The sequence below is a fragment of the Ambystoma mexicanum genome, chromosome 2p (assembly GCF_040938575.1).
Source record: "Ambystoma mexicanum isolate Mex_15411 chromosome 2p, UKY_AmexF1_1, whole genome shotgun sequence".
NCBI lineage: Eukaryota > Metazoa > Chordata > Amphibia > Caudata > Ambystomatidae > Ambystoma > Ambystoma mexicanum.
In genome coordinates this window covers 1,223,473,412-1,223,488,432 of record NC_090923.1, presented here as the reverse complement: position 1 = coordinate 1,223,488,432, position 15,021 = coordinate 1,223,473,412, and the positions used below count along the sequence as shown (strand labels likewise).

Sequence of the window (15,021 nt, the reverse complement as noted above, 5' to 3'; positions counted from 1 at the left end):
AGAGAGAGAAAGAGGAGAGGGGGGAGAGAGAGAAAGAGGAGAGGGGGGAGAGAGGGGGAGAGAGGGGGGGGAGAGCGAAAAAGGGGGGAGAGCGAAAAAGGGGGGAGAGCGAAAAAGGGGGGAGAGCGAAAAAGGGGGGAGAGCGAAAAAGGGGGGAGAGCGAAAAAGGGGGGAGAGCGAAAAAAGGGGGGAGAGCGAAAAAGGGGGGAGATAATATAGTAGACAATTGGACAAGACGACAGGAGCTTGGATAATGGTACAAAGTTTGCTAGGAGGCAAAACCACAGAACGGCACTGCTTCAACATTGCAATTTAAACACGGCACTACTTCACAATGCAATTTAAACACTGGATGAAAAGAAAAAACCCATGTCTGCGAAGCTGCTATGTGGATGGGTTTTCAGGGTAGAGGAGGGCGCTATGCCTGACCTGGGCCACTCCTACCTTTGTCGCTGCTGGTTGGCGTCTGGCAGCTGTCTTCCCCTGCTGACATATGCAGACATGATAGGGAGCCACCCTTTGCCTTGGTGCCCCTAGCCGCAGGGGCTGCCCTAGGAAGGTCTGTTATGACCAGTGATCTGACCAATCAGGGAAGCGGCTGTGGGAAACAGGAAAATGAGACATGGAGCAGGTCAGGGGAGAATGATGCCCGCAGGGGGCTGCAATACAACAATTTAAATAGCGCTTCCAAGGCCCACGAGGGTCAAAAGATGGCGGCACTCACCTCGAACGCCAGCTGCAAAGTGGCAGCCAGGAACAGGAGCCGGTACCTAGGCCAAGGAACAGGAAGCCTAGAAGAGCCTGGGTTGGTGCGACACCAACAGCTACTAGGAGCCACATTTGGCTCCCCAGACCAACTGGTGCAGACAAATACCCATGTGAATTTAACACTATGCATTTGGGGCAATCTACAAACATTGGGACATCTATATGTCATCTAAATCATACTGAGCCATTAATAGACAATTATAGGTTTGCATCTTATGGAAATTATTTATTTGCAGAACTAGCTCCTTTTTCCCCAGTGGTAGCTAATGGTCAGTGGTTAATTCGGAATAGCCAGAGGACGCTTTTTCAATATTAAATTGTGATCCCTACAAACATGCTGTATTGTCTCTTCAAAGCGACCATCACTAATAGCCATTCACAGCCAGGGGAACCTTGCAAATTGAAGAATCACAGTAAGTTAAGTAATTCTAGATGTGTTCAAGAAGTTTAGAAAAAAAATAGAATTCAAAACTTTAGCCACTGCGAACGTCAGTTATAATTGCAGTCGAACGGCCCACTGTAAATCAGAAAAGGCTTTTATTGTTCTGTCATGATGCTGTAACAATTGTTGGGTTCAGTTCTCGAGAATCAAACAGTATATCAGAAACACCCTATTCTGACCACACACTGCTGGAAGGTTCAATCAATGTAGGGTCTTCTCTTAAGCTCCTAAAATGCTCAATGATTATCGTCCAAGTTAAACAATAACATAAGCTGTATAAAAATGTATCAAAGGGCAGACACAAACCTATACCGTCATGACTGCTGTCAAAATTGATGTGCATCGACCAACTAATCACTACAGACTAAACCAAAAGCGGACTAATGAGCATGTGTGTCCATCCCTCCATCCATCCATCCATCCATCCATCCTGCAGTAGCTTCTCAGCAACCGATTCTCACAACCTAGTCGTCGAGGAAGGTTGTTGCAGCTGGTGCTCCCGGTTCTCTCCTTCCAGTTTGTGGAGACATTCGAGCAGCTGGTACGCTATTACTGATCTGACATATTACATACAGCATGTAGACCGGGACAATAGTAGCTACTTCAGAAATAGCCCTGTGTGCTTCCAACCTCAACACTTACACCACCAACCCTCTCCCCACCCACATAGGTATCAAGTCTCCGGGCCGCAAGTCGACCTGTGGGGCACAAAATGTGTAAGCAAGGTTAACTGAAGATGAGGGCAACAAATGTCAAGAGCCAATTGATTAAAAGCAAATACACTAACAAGCTCAAACAAGCTCAAACGTACTGTGAAAACTGACTCCGGACAACTTGAGCAGTTAAAAAGCTAGTACAACTTAAAAAAAAATAATCCCCACAACTTTAATACACATTTATTAGGTATAAACACTAGAGCAATACGGAACACAGTACGAATGGTACAAAATACTGAAAAAAAGACCTGTACTATGCGTACACATGGGAAAATACTGAACATGAGGAGTGGGGGCTGCGGGGGTGACCCCCACATAGGGGACACCCCCTAAGAGGAAAAAAAAGGAAAGGACCTGGCCTCGCAGAGGGATGAGACGGCGGCACACAAGGTGGTGCCCCGCCCACAGGTAAGTAGGTGGGGTGGGGGCAAGGGCAAAGTCCGAAATGTTCAGGGGAAAGAATACCGCAAGTTTTTTTCTGAAAAGTTACATCCAGCATTTTCTCCCTCTAACATTTTAGCTACGATCTTCCAACCCAAATCAGAGCAAATACATCCAGCATAAAACTGTACCCAGAACCATTCTGGTGGAAAGTGTACAAAGGCAGTTACTAACTAATCAAAAGATAAAAGGCTTGATTTTTGCCATTTGAGATAGCGCAAGCTAGCAAACACTATAAACATACTGGCCATTACATGTCATTTACAGCGTACAAAATTCGTCCCAACCATTATCTAGTGACCTTTTACTTCTGGCTAGCGAGTAATAAATAGTGTGTCTTGTCTACATACAGAACTGAAGTCGAGAGTGACTTCTGGCTAGCTAATAGCTAGCAACTTGAATTTTTGCTCCATGCGATCTAGTATTTGTGAAACACCTCTAGTGTTTCAGACTGTGGTTCATTACTCCGAGGCCTACTCTTCCCAGTAATGAATTTGGAGGTGTCCCATCTCCCGCCGGAACCCTTTTCAAATTTGAATGCACCCTCTGTCCCCACCCCTCCAGAAGGGATATAAACCCCATAACCCCAAACCGACCCCAGTTTCATGTAGTTAATGAACAGCCAATTCAACAAGCAAGGGAGGGTGAGAGGTGGAACAAAGGACTGGACCAACTAGGAGTAATAAAGATCACCAGCAAGTAATCCCCACGTCCCTCTTCCTAGTACAGAATGTGAGGTATAACGACAGGATGTGCAAACAAGGAATGCGTGCAGCACCCAGCACCAAATTATTGGCAAACCAGAACATGCCAATACAGAGGAATCACTGGGCACCAGCCCCCAGAACTCCAGTACCAAAGGCTCCTGCACCTGCCCCGTGCAGATTCAGGCGGTAGCAACGGATTAACCTACTGGAGTCAGCCAAAGTGGCGGCCCTGCAGATTTCATTACCTTGCACCGCCACCCAGGAGGCCGCCATGGAGCGAGTGGACCAACCATGCACCCCCATGGGAGAAGGAACACCAGTGCAGAGCTAAGCCAAGGAAATGGCATCCCGCAACCAGGCACTCAAGTATGGACAGTAGTTCTAGACCCAGGACGAATACCCCCAAACGTGACTTAGATTGTCAACCCTCCCTGTAGGAACAAAAACGCTCTAAATAAACAAGGACAGCCCACCAGGTGTCAAGATGACTCCAGCCAACCTCTTCCTGAGAGACCGGATCAGGGAAGAAGGCCGAAAGAACCACCAACCGACACAAGTGGAACTGGGACACAACTTTGGGAAGAAAAAATAAATAAAGACGGGTCACACCGGAGGAACAAGGCCCTTGGTTTATCCATGAAAGAAAGCCACACTTTCTAATGCAGCAGCACCACGAACATCACAAACCGGCCAGTATATTCTTAAAATGTCTATATTTAATCAATTTATTAAAATTACATCAGTACATCTCTCAATATTGTTTATGTGGGTTAAATGGTCACAAACCCCTTTATTTAAAAGACCATCGTCAAAATAAAGTGCAAATACAGGGTTTCTCCTCCCGTTTGAGAATACAAAGGTGTGTATCGAAATTAGATATACAAGTTAACCTCCAGTTCTGAGGCACAGCAGCAAGGTATTGTGGGTATGCAAATCACTTATTGGGGATCATCAGTGCAGTATAGTCCTGACAATCTTGTGCTTGGAGCATTTGGGTGGGGTTGTGAAATGTGCGACTTGGCTCAAATGGACTTTCCTACTTTCACATTTGAGGGGAACGTTTTTTTTTCTTCAACCCACCAGAACACGTGTGTGATACACAATGTTAACGATACCGTCTCATCCTATATTTATTTTAAAAATATTGATCTCAACTGGCACTACGCCGAAGTAATAGCCACCAGAAAGGCGGTATTAAATAGACAAGATCTTCACCTCTGCCATAGGCACAAAGGGAGCAGATTGCAGAGCCTTCAGAACAATGTGAAGATCCCACAAGGGTAACCCCGAGGCCAGAATAGGAAGAGCCATGGAGAAACTCAGCAAAAAAAACGAGCCACCAAAGAAATATCATCCGGAGAAAACCAAGAGGAGTCACAAAAAGCCTCAACAGCCGCCCACTGAGCCCCTAGAGAGGAAACTAACAAGCTCAGGTCAGAACCAGCCTGCAAGAATTGCAGAATCCCTGGGACCAAAAAATCTGTAGAGAATAACGTGCAGCACACACCAGCACTGGAACACACCACCAGTGCCAGGGATAAGACTTCAGGGCGGACGTGTCATTGTCCTGCTGGACCGATCCCGCCAACCTACAGGAGAGTCCCGTGCCTACAGCTGTTACCCCTCAACATCCAAATCCCCCAGAACAGACCACCACCCAGGGCCTGCAGAACAAAGGGGCGGATGTGCGGAAGGAGAAACACTGGGGAGACCGCCAATTCCAGGAGCAGAGGGAACCAACTCCTACAAGGCCAAAAAGGAGCACCACTGCAGATTTCCAGACCTTCACTAAAACCTGGGGGAGCAAGGAGAGGTGTGGGCATACAGGAGACCCAGAGGGGAAGAGCCAAAACATCCACACCCCCGGATAAGCAAACTGGGAACAAAAAGCTGGTGTTTCTTCTTCAGTAGGGAGGCGAACAGATCGAGCCATGGAGTTCCAAACCCACGCCAAAGGGACAGAAACGTCCCCTCCCCCCGCACCCTGCCCGTGGAAACGCCAGATTGTCAAGACCCAAGATCCCTGATTTTAACAGCCCTGAGAGACAAGTTGTGTTCTGCCTAAAAACCCAAGTCCGCAGGATCAGGGCTGCAGACGCTCTCTGCATGTTGTAAGCAACTCCAGTAGTGTTATCTGTCTGCAGCACCACCATGCTCCTCCTCAGGGAAGGGGCCGATGTGAGAAGGGCACGATATAAGCAGCTGCCAACTCACTCGAATTGGAAGATAGTGACGACTCCCTGAACTACCGCAGGCCCTACTGAGAGCGGGACCCCAGCACAGCACTCCAGCCCCTCATGCTGGCATTGATCAGAACAGTGGTCGGCCCTCCGCAGGGGCACTGGAACCAGGACCCGATTGGTAAAGTCTCGACTGTCCTGCCTCCAGAACCAATGAAGGTGAAATAACGGCCGCAAGTGAAGGTAAGCCCAAGGTACCAGAAACACAAAAGCAGCCATATGACCCAGACAGCAGAGGTACTCCTATGCCTGGTGCAGGAAAGGACAAACTCTGAAGCGTCACCTGGAAGTTGAGAGCCCTCGCAGCCAGGAGAAGGACCAACCCTTTCAGAGTCCAGAACGAGCCCTGATGAACTGACGGTCCTGTGACAGAAAACCAAAATACAGAAGTAACAAGGGATACCAGGGATATCCAAGTACTCTGACCTGGCCTGGATAGAACAGAAAATAATTCACATAGAAGGTCAAAGTACTGTTGTGTTTATATGGTGAGAGACAATGCAGTCTACCTATCTACATAATCCGACAGTCTGAGGAGCAGAAAAAAACACCCAAGACACAGAATATCTTACACAGCCCATATATTGGGATGAAACAAATTAAATTCAACCCAGTCGATAATCATGATTCAAAATTAACACATTTGAAAAAAGAATCAAAAATATATACACAGTCAATGTCACTATCAATAAATTCATCAACCAATCCATCAAATTCATCTACGGACTGGTACGAGCTAACATTCCCATCTAAAACCATAACCAACCACATTCACACACAAACATCAAATCATTTGATTACATCATGTATTTCATTATTATAAAAACAATCGTACTAAAATGCATTACAATATTGGTCCATTATTAATATGAACCATACATTTTTCACCACTGAGTCAATCTTTAGTAATGCAATGTACTCCAACTCAAGCTGGTTTCATTTAAAGTTGTTTATAATAAACAATACACTCCCCAACCCGACATGTTTCTTTCTGTATAAATCTTGGTTCACAGAAATTCTTCAGGGGCGCTATGGTCCAGCGCAGTCAGGTGGAATATAGATGGAGAAAAAAAAAAAAAAAAAAAAAAAAGAACATGCAGACTGTACCAGCAAGACTCACTATGAATCTCCTATGGGTATCTCAAACCATAACATTGGTGAGAATCACCCAAGAAAAAGTATGTACACACCAATAGCGCTGGTAATTCCATGCACTCATAAGAAAAGGGAAAGATGAACAGTTCTATAGGATCTGTGTATGCGCCTAGATCAATTATAGGCCACCTCGATCTTCAGGGTATCACACTCCCCGCTGTGTGTATGCATCGCGATTGTTCCATCGAGTAACGACGGGAATGTAGTTAATATCGTTCGAACCAGAGCTCGTAGAAGTTACTAAATACCTCTCAATTGGATTCCGGTAGATGTTGTAATGATCCTACGGCTCAGCACGTCCTGCGACAGAACCAAGTGGACAATTCACCATGAGACTCATCTCCCTTGGGAAATTGCAAGTCAGTCGAAGATGGCGGGACAAGTCCTTGGAGGAAGACACCAGCAGCCAATCAAAGTAGGAGAAAAGACGGAACACCCCGAAAGTGAAGGCAAGCCACCACAAGCCCCAGGACTTCCGTAAACTCTTGGAGGGAATAGCAAGCCAAATGGGAGGGCCAGCAACAGGTAACACTTCCCTGCCACCGAGAACCTCAGGAACTGCTGGAGACACCGCCACACAGCGATGTGGCAATGTGCCCCCTGTAAGTCCAGAAAAGCCAAGAAATCAACCTCCTGGACCAGGGGAGAAAAAAAAAAAAAAAAAACCAAAAAAAATAATCACTCGCTGCAGGCACCATCTTGAAGTGGCGAGTGACCAGGCATTTCAAGTACTTCTGGTCAATAATTAGTCTGAACTTCCCCCTATGGTTTGGGCACCAGAAACAAAATAGAGTAGAATCCCCAGTAAAGCTCTAGAGTCAGAACTGGCTGGAAAGCCTTCAGGAGCAGGTCCGCCGCCGCCCGTTGCAAGGCTGTCCTATTGGCCAGGTGACGGGTCAGAGGAGTCTAAAGGAAACCCAATGTGCCCGGAAGGTAGGGAAGACTTCGAAGGCTTGCGAGAAGGGGGCGCCATTTCCGGGGAATCCAACAGGGATTGTCCGTCCCAGGCCGAAGAGCTTAAAACCCAAAGGAGGAAGATCTGCACCTAGAAGCGGACGGTGGCTTATGCGGAACCTCAGGCTTACTCCGGAGCTTGCCCGCATGTTTGTAGGCACAGAACACCTTGTGCTCTCGAGCATCACCTAACAGGGTATGCCCCTAAAATGGAATCTTCTGAGCAACATCCTTGCGATGAAGATGGCACCTCTGAGGAATGGCACCCATGGCCCAAGCCTCGACACTGTCGTAAGCAAGCCACAAGTCCACCCAAGTCTACAGAAGAGGCGCTGGATCTGAACCCTCATGCATGGCCAGTGAACAGCTCGCAGACCCCCCCCGCACCCCCACCCCACCCTCCAAGAACAGTCTAAGCAGTATAGGAGGAATGCATAGCCGCGCTCATGGATAAATGGGCCCCACCATAAGCCTTGAACAAGGCCCCATTCTCCTTCCTGTCCGGGATATCATTGATCGTCTCAAGACCAATTGAAGAACAACCCACCAGGCTTGGAAGAATGGTGTCAACCTGGACATACTTAGGCAGCAGCTGCTCCTCCTGCTGCAAGGGATACCATTTGGCAAGGCAGCAGGGAACGACAACCATGTCCAGCTCCCACCACTCGTAAAGGCGCTTGTTCCTGACCTCTAACCAGTGGCAAAACAGTCTTGAGCGTTCAAAATTGGGGAGAGGGAGACCCTAGATGTATCCACGGGCAAGGGGCCCTGCTGCGCAAAGCACATGTAATGAGCCACCCGAGTGAGAACGGAGTACAGAGTCCTTGTCCAGATATTTACTCCTCTGGTCCCGACCGCGTGGAGTCAGAGGAAGAGGATGACGATGGGGAGACATGAGAGGGTTTAGGCTTGCCACAAGACCCCCCTCCCCCCTTCTCCTCTCGAATGACCCTCTGAAAAAGCAACATGAGAAACGTCTTAGAAAATCCCACTGGCTTCTTCCGGGGCTACTGCGATGAAGAGGAACAGGGCTCCACATGCTTCTGCTTCTCCGAGTTCTTCCCCATACCTGCCGCAGGACAACGGCCAAAAACAAACACTTGCCGGACAGGGAAAAAGCACAGAAAAACCACTGAACACAGACAACCTTTTTGGGTTGACCCGGTCAGTACCCTCCCCCTGTGCGTGGCAGCCCCCAACAAAGCAGAGCAAGAAACCACCAAGGAGTGGTCCAACCAGCCCCTACTCCTAGCCCAACTGCGGCAGGACCCATGGTGCTAGCAGCCGTAGGAGTAACTGCTCCGAGGGACTCTCTCCACAGCCGTCCAGAACACAGAAGCACACTGACCTATGCAGGTTCACCCACTGGGTCGTCCCATCCATCAAGGCGAGCCAGTGCCGGAAGCTTCGACAGGGACACGGCATCAACCTACTCAACCAGGACCCCTCGCTCTGCGGGCACCCCTGGAGCAACCGAAAGCACAGGCCCTAAGATGCAGCTGTGCACAGTGCTCCTTGGGCTAGGCCACAAGAGGATCCCTTCGGAAGTTGAGTCCATGCCAGTGGCAGGAAACTTAAAAAAAAAACTGCAGTTAGGCATTATATCCTCTGGGGAGGAGCAGGGACACACAGCGTATTAAAAACAGAAAAAAGGGTCCCTTGAGGATGTGGGACACCTCATTCTGTACTGGGACAGGTAATACCTGGAGCGTGCTGCAGTTCGGGCTTTGAAAAGGTACAAAGGCACAAGTGAACCCGGGAAGCCTACCCCCATGACAAACTTACTGTTCGGTCGACTCTGCTTGGTACACAATACCACAAAAGTGATTATCAGAGTGGATCACGAATTGAAGAATAGCAAAGAGGCTATTTTTAAGCAAAGTACCAAGGCAAACTAAGGAGGACACAGTGGTTCTCCAAAAACTCCATAGAAAACAAATAAAAACGATCACATAACCAATGGCAATAAAAATCATTTTGCATCAGCAGGTTCCAGCAAGTACTCTGGGTGCACTAGGTTAGGTATTATTGAACTAGCGCCCTCGGCACACTGCTTTCAGACAGGGTGGAATGGCCATGCGAAAATCGATCCCCATTAACATTCAGCCTTGTGTTTAAATCTATACTTAGGCTGCTACCAGTCTTTGAAGTCGCTGGCAGCAATTTAGCTCCTGCTTGTAGACCAAGAGACCGGTTACTGCCGACGACACTTGCCCAACTGGTGACAAATGTGTGTATGAGAATGCGTGTAAATAAGACATTTTAAGCATAATGGGTTGTATACAGGGCTCACAATGTGCACTAGCCATTGGCTAGTGATCATTGGCCCTTGGAGAGTAAGAAATGTGTGCATGTATACAACTGAAGTAACGAGTGACTTTTTAGTCAGCCAGCAACTCACAACTTTAAATGTTCCCCTTTGGTTGTGTAGAGCGTAGAATAAGTTAGTCTCCATCTTATGAGTAAGGCCGGTTTGGGTCTGCTGTGTACTAGATCCTTGATTCCTAAAGTAACTCCTGCCAGCATAATGGGTGATGCCCGATAGTGAAAGAACTGGCCTTTTGCTCCTGCTTATCAAGTCTTTATGTTGGTACCTTTAACCCCCCCCCCCTAACCCCCATACACCATTGCAATCGGGCCGAGTCTACTTCCATTTGCTCACTTTTTAGCAGTTTACAGCAACAAGCTCCTCAATTTAAAATTCTAGGAACCCCCACTCAAATACCCACTCTCCTGGCTCCCACATTCAAACGGTGACTGGCTTCAAGTTCGCCCTTAAGAACCAACTTCCACTTGAGAAGGCGCCCCATACTCGGTGCGAATACTCCACCAGTCGGTCCATAAAATGTGCACTCCCAACTAGCGTGCCACAATTCGCTGTTGCCGAGTAATTAATTGCACTGTGTGCATGCCATAAACTCCATCCATGCCAGGGAGTGACTGGTGAACAACTGGCTAGTAGCTTACCTCTTGAAATCGATATCCTTGTCCTCGACGATTCCCATCCACCATCGTTACTGGATTTAGCATCGCTTTACAGAGGATTATACACATACAAAACCACACACAATATGTATTTTAAGTGTGCCTTTTCTGGCCCTAGCTTCAATTCCCAGCACCTTGCCCACCACCAGCAGGTTTAATGCATTAAATACTAGATTTTGACTTTGTAAAAGAGCAAGCAAGTGGACGGTTACATAATGCAATGTACCCTTTGAACAGTGGTCTGGGTGACTAACGTTTCATTAACAAAGTTATTTAATGCAGGTCGTTCTCGGGATTAAAAAAAAATGTTTTAACAAATCTAACAGAGAAAAGTCTGCTGTACTACATGCCAAAACCCCTGGATCAGACTTTCAGTAATAAACTTGTACAGCTTATGTGAGGAGACAACTGTCTCGCTTTCACTGTAAAAAGTCATCAAGGTGAGAGCTGCTGATCCGTCATAGTACTCCATACTTATGGAGAACCAGTAAGAGAAACGATTGCGGGTGTGTCCATTGTACGCGGATGCATCCCCGTTAACCAAGGCACATTGTAAGAATGTATAATTCATTCATTCGGAGACCCATGTCGAATCCACACTCCTGGTAGTTAAACATTTGAAAAGGCTACAAAGTAGCGACTCCCTGTGACGGTAACGGTGAAACAAAGTGACAGCGCCCACTTACCCTAAAAGTAAAACAAACAAAACACACACACACACGAAGCAAACTCATACACAACAAACACTTAATGCACCAAGATTTCAAACACCTGAAGAGGGGGTGGGGGCAGCAAGAGAAAACAAAGAAACTACACCTGTCCATGGTTCTAAACACAAGGTGCGCCACTGACATTGTATGAATGATTCATGAATACAAAGATATGGCACTGAAACAAAGCAAGGGTGATTGTGGTCACAAGTAACCCATTTACAAATCCTTACTGTCGCTACAATCTTACATCGTTATAGAAAGTGTGTGCATTATTAATGACTGGTGTGCCACCGCATAACCAATACAACTGAAAACTCGGAGTCAGAACATTTTTTTAAAAGGACAACGGCGCGATTAATTCAAGTAGTGGCCCTAAGCATAGAGTATTCAAAACAGTTAATAAACGGTTCAAAGAAACACACACTGAGCTTTGGCAGATTTCTGTAAAAAGGAGCATAAGGGAGGTCTGGTGGCAGGGGCACTTAAAACGTATGCGTTCACGTTTTAGCGACCATCCTCAGTCTAATCAGACCGGCCTTTGCTTACCATCAAGTGAAGCGGTGAGTCGCACGGGAATTCCAGTGCCAGCTCGATACTAATACAAGTGAGTATCCCAACCACACAAGAATCGAAAGTTACATTGAATGTTTCCACGTCTGAATAAGGCGAAGGTTTTAGACACGAAGAAAATAGAATGTTAACTGCACATAAATCCCTACAGAGCGGCAGGGACATTTGATAGCACATAAACTCTAAAAAAGTGCACGAGCATGTCTGAAGTTGGGTTCATCCCACTGGCTGCTCATTTTAAAGCGCATGGTTTCATAATATTCCTTTATTCTCCATAATCAAGTGGGTGTCTTCAAGGAGCAAGTAAATGTAGAATAGCGTGTGAAAGAGGACACCGCCCGCATCCCGGCCCGCAAACAATGGGAAAAGGGCAAACACCGTAGATACCCACACCACTTTTTGAATGGCGTTAACGAAAATTCTTGGGAACTGCCAAGGCTTCTTATATGGGGATGGGCTGCGAGCGGGGCTTTGTACTCCTCTGGTCTTGTATAGCTGACGGAGAAGTTGGAGACTTGCCCCAAAAACCCTCGTGTATAAATTAAGTGGTTGGCAAAGGCTGCGCATCTGAGGTTGTCCCTGTAAGCACAGGGGCACACAATCTCGAGCATTCTTCCTGTTAGGAGTGAACAGTGAGTGAGGAACCCCCACCCTTCAATGAATGAGATTGGCTGTATGAGCCCCTTTCGGGTTAATGAATGGGAAATGACAAGTCACCCCTCCAAGCCCCCCCCGCTACATTGACGAAGGTACTCCATATGTCCCCTCACCCCTAGTTATCTCACCAATGAGGTGCTCCGGGCCCTTTTTCCACCGCAGTCCCTCCTCCTCGGTCTCCGGCTTCCCCAACAAACACAAGATGGCGGTGGCAGAGCCCGGAAACAGAGTCTCCTACCCCGCCCATACGCGGTGCGGCAGCGCTCACTGCACCCGCCAATCACAGTCCTACCACGCCCAATCACACCGTGCCCGGCGCTGACAGTCTGCGGCACGCGCCGCCACAGAGCGTCACCACACCGAAACCCATAGACATAGAAGACAACAGGAGCGCGCACACACATCGCCATATGTTTTATTGAGAGGTCAGGGTGTAAACATCCACACGAGAATAGTTGTTTGTGCACGTTTCACATAAAGCTCGCGCCCCCAGTGTGATTTTCTCAATACAGGTTGTCAAGCAACCATTACTACGCCATTCGCAATTTTGGAGGCAAAAGAGAAAAAAAAAAAAATGGCATGACACTTTCAGGAGTATCTCTTGAATGAAGCTAAATAATCCCACTCCAAGATGGCGGAGAAATTTACCGCGGAAAAAAAATGCCCCGCAACACTTGGTGCAGTTAGTGCAAGATGGTGCAATTAGAGGCTTGGAGACATAACCTAAATCAAAGGGATTACCATCCATCCTATCAAAATATCAACAGGTTTATAAGGACGGGCCTCAACTACTACGAACCACCCTGCGGAAAGCGGGGGTGGGGGGTCGGTGCAGGAAATCGACAGCATTTACTGGGTGAACTCCCCACCCCTTCGTGTGGGGGAATAACGTGTGTGCCCTTAATGTCAAATGCTGGCTGCTTTGCATAAATACAAAGTGCATTTTAGGAAAATAACCACCCCTTAATAGGCTTCCGGTGATATTCATTCAAGCATGCAATGTGCTTTAAGTGTGGTGTTTATTTCATCGTCAGAAAATTGGCTTTGTGGATTAATAGTTCACGCTGCATGCCCAGCTGCACTGTACTATGATACAATGTAAAACTGAGCGGTGCTACGGTTGTGGCGTCAGGCAAATTACTAAACAGTGTGGGCCAGGAATTTTTGTCAATGCATCGTGTCACCTGACGTAACATCGCATAGTAAGGCATATCTTAATGACCTGGCCTAGTAGGATGATTGTCTTCCCTCTGCCCCCCACCTTTGCCTCGTCGCGCCTTGAAACACTTGTGTATAGGCGCTTTATAAATGCCGTATCATACAAACTCAACGTTTTGCATATAAACAATTACGTTCGACAAACGGTGATGTTTTCAAAGTGAAATGGGCTGTACTCGGTTGTCACTGGGCGGTCTGCAGGGAAGATGTAACAATAGCCAACTCAATCATTCCACCTCACACCCTAACCAACACCACATCCTTAAAAATACAATACAGAAAAACAGGTTACACTATGGTATGCACACTACTCATGCACGTGTCTACACTACATTTCCCTAAACAAGTGAATCTACCACAAACACAACATACATCGCCACACTCCTTAACACCACAGAAAACTACAATTTAGCAACCTAGAGTGCATGTTAACCACTGCTCCAGGCAATTTCCCAACACATCTTAAATATACACACTGCAATTAGGCCTGTCTTTTCAGATATGCACACATTTATAATGAAACAAAGCTCATATGACCTACTCCTACATTAGTCCCCTTACCCAGCTCTTGTAGATTCTCACGCGTCATGAAAATGGCAGATGTACCAAGAATCAATAACAGTACCTGCCAAACGCATAGTAGTAATTTCACCAAATTTGGTTTAGTGCCATATTACTGCATTCTTGGCGATAAGGCAGTAGTCTTCAAACATACTGAGACACACACACACACACGCCAAAGGATGTCCAGGCTCTTTAAAATATAAGCAGATTTTTACTGCTTATATTTTCTTTTAATTTGAATGGGATTTTAGAAGGCAGGTGTATGGGTTCCATGGGAGGTTGGAGCAGGGGGTGGGGTGTAGTTTGTCCACAGTGAAAATGTTGCAAAAAAAAAAAAAAATGCAGTGTGATGACCCATGCATCATTAACCTAACAGGGCATAGCAAAGATTGTCCCCCAGTCTCCTGTGAGACAGTTCTCTGAACAGCTCAAGCAACTTTGGTTCTGCTGCTGCAGTCAGTCTGCTATACTAGAATCACTGTTGCATTGACTGGGAGGTGCGACTATATATTTGCCTATCAAATCAAGTCTTATTGGATGGAGGCAGAGTCAATGTAACAAAAATGCAATTCTAAGTGACAGGCTTGGGGTACTAAAATAGGAGGAGCATGAGTGGATACCATTTTGTCCCTAAAATCATTGCAATTAGCTCTTACAATAATGTATTGTATATTATTTGTATTGCGCACCGGATCCACAGGTATCAGGGCGCAGAGCATGAGATCATTCAAAGCTTAGTTACACCAAAAAAAAAAAAAAACAGGAATAACCAGTTGAACACAAATGGGGGATATAGTACAAGAATGACAATAGCATAGGGAGGTACAATATACAGAAACCTGAATGTATCACACAGTAACATGAAGAGTAAGCTGTGCAGTTTGAAAGCAA

General features: G+C 46.7%; 1 protein-coding gene across 1 annotated transcript in view; it reads right to left on the bottom strand.

Annotated features, from left to right (window-relative positions):
* Nucleotides 1-12,576, bottom strand: part of UBA1 (ubiquitin like modifier activating enzyme 1) — a gene marked incomplete in the record, with an annotated part of 790,705 nt that extends 778,129 nt beyond the window's left edge. The window contains 1 exon segment of the mRNA XM_069645505.1: nucleotides 12,477-12,576.
* Nucleotides 12,577-15,021: the final 2,445 nt, after the last annotated feature.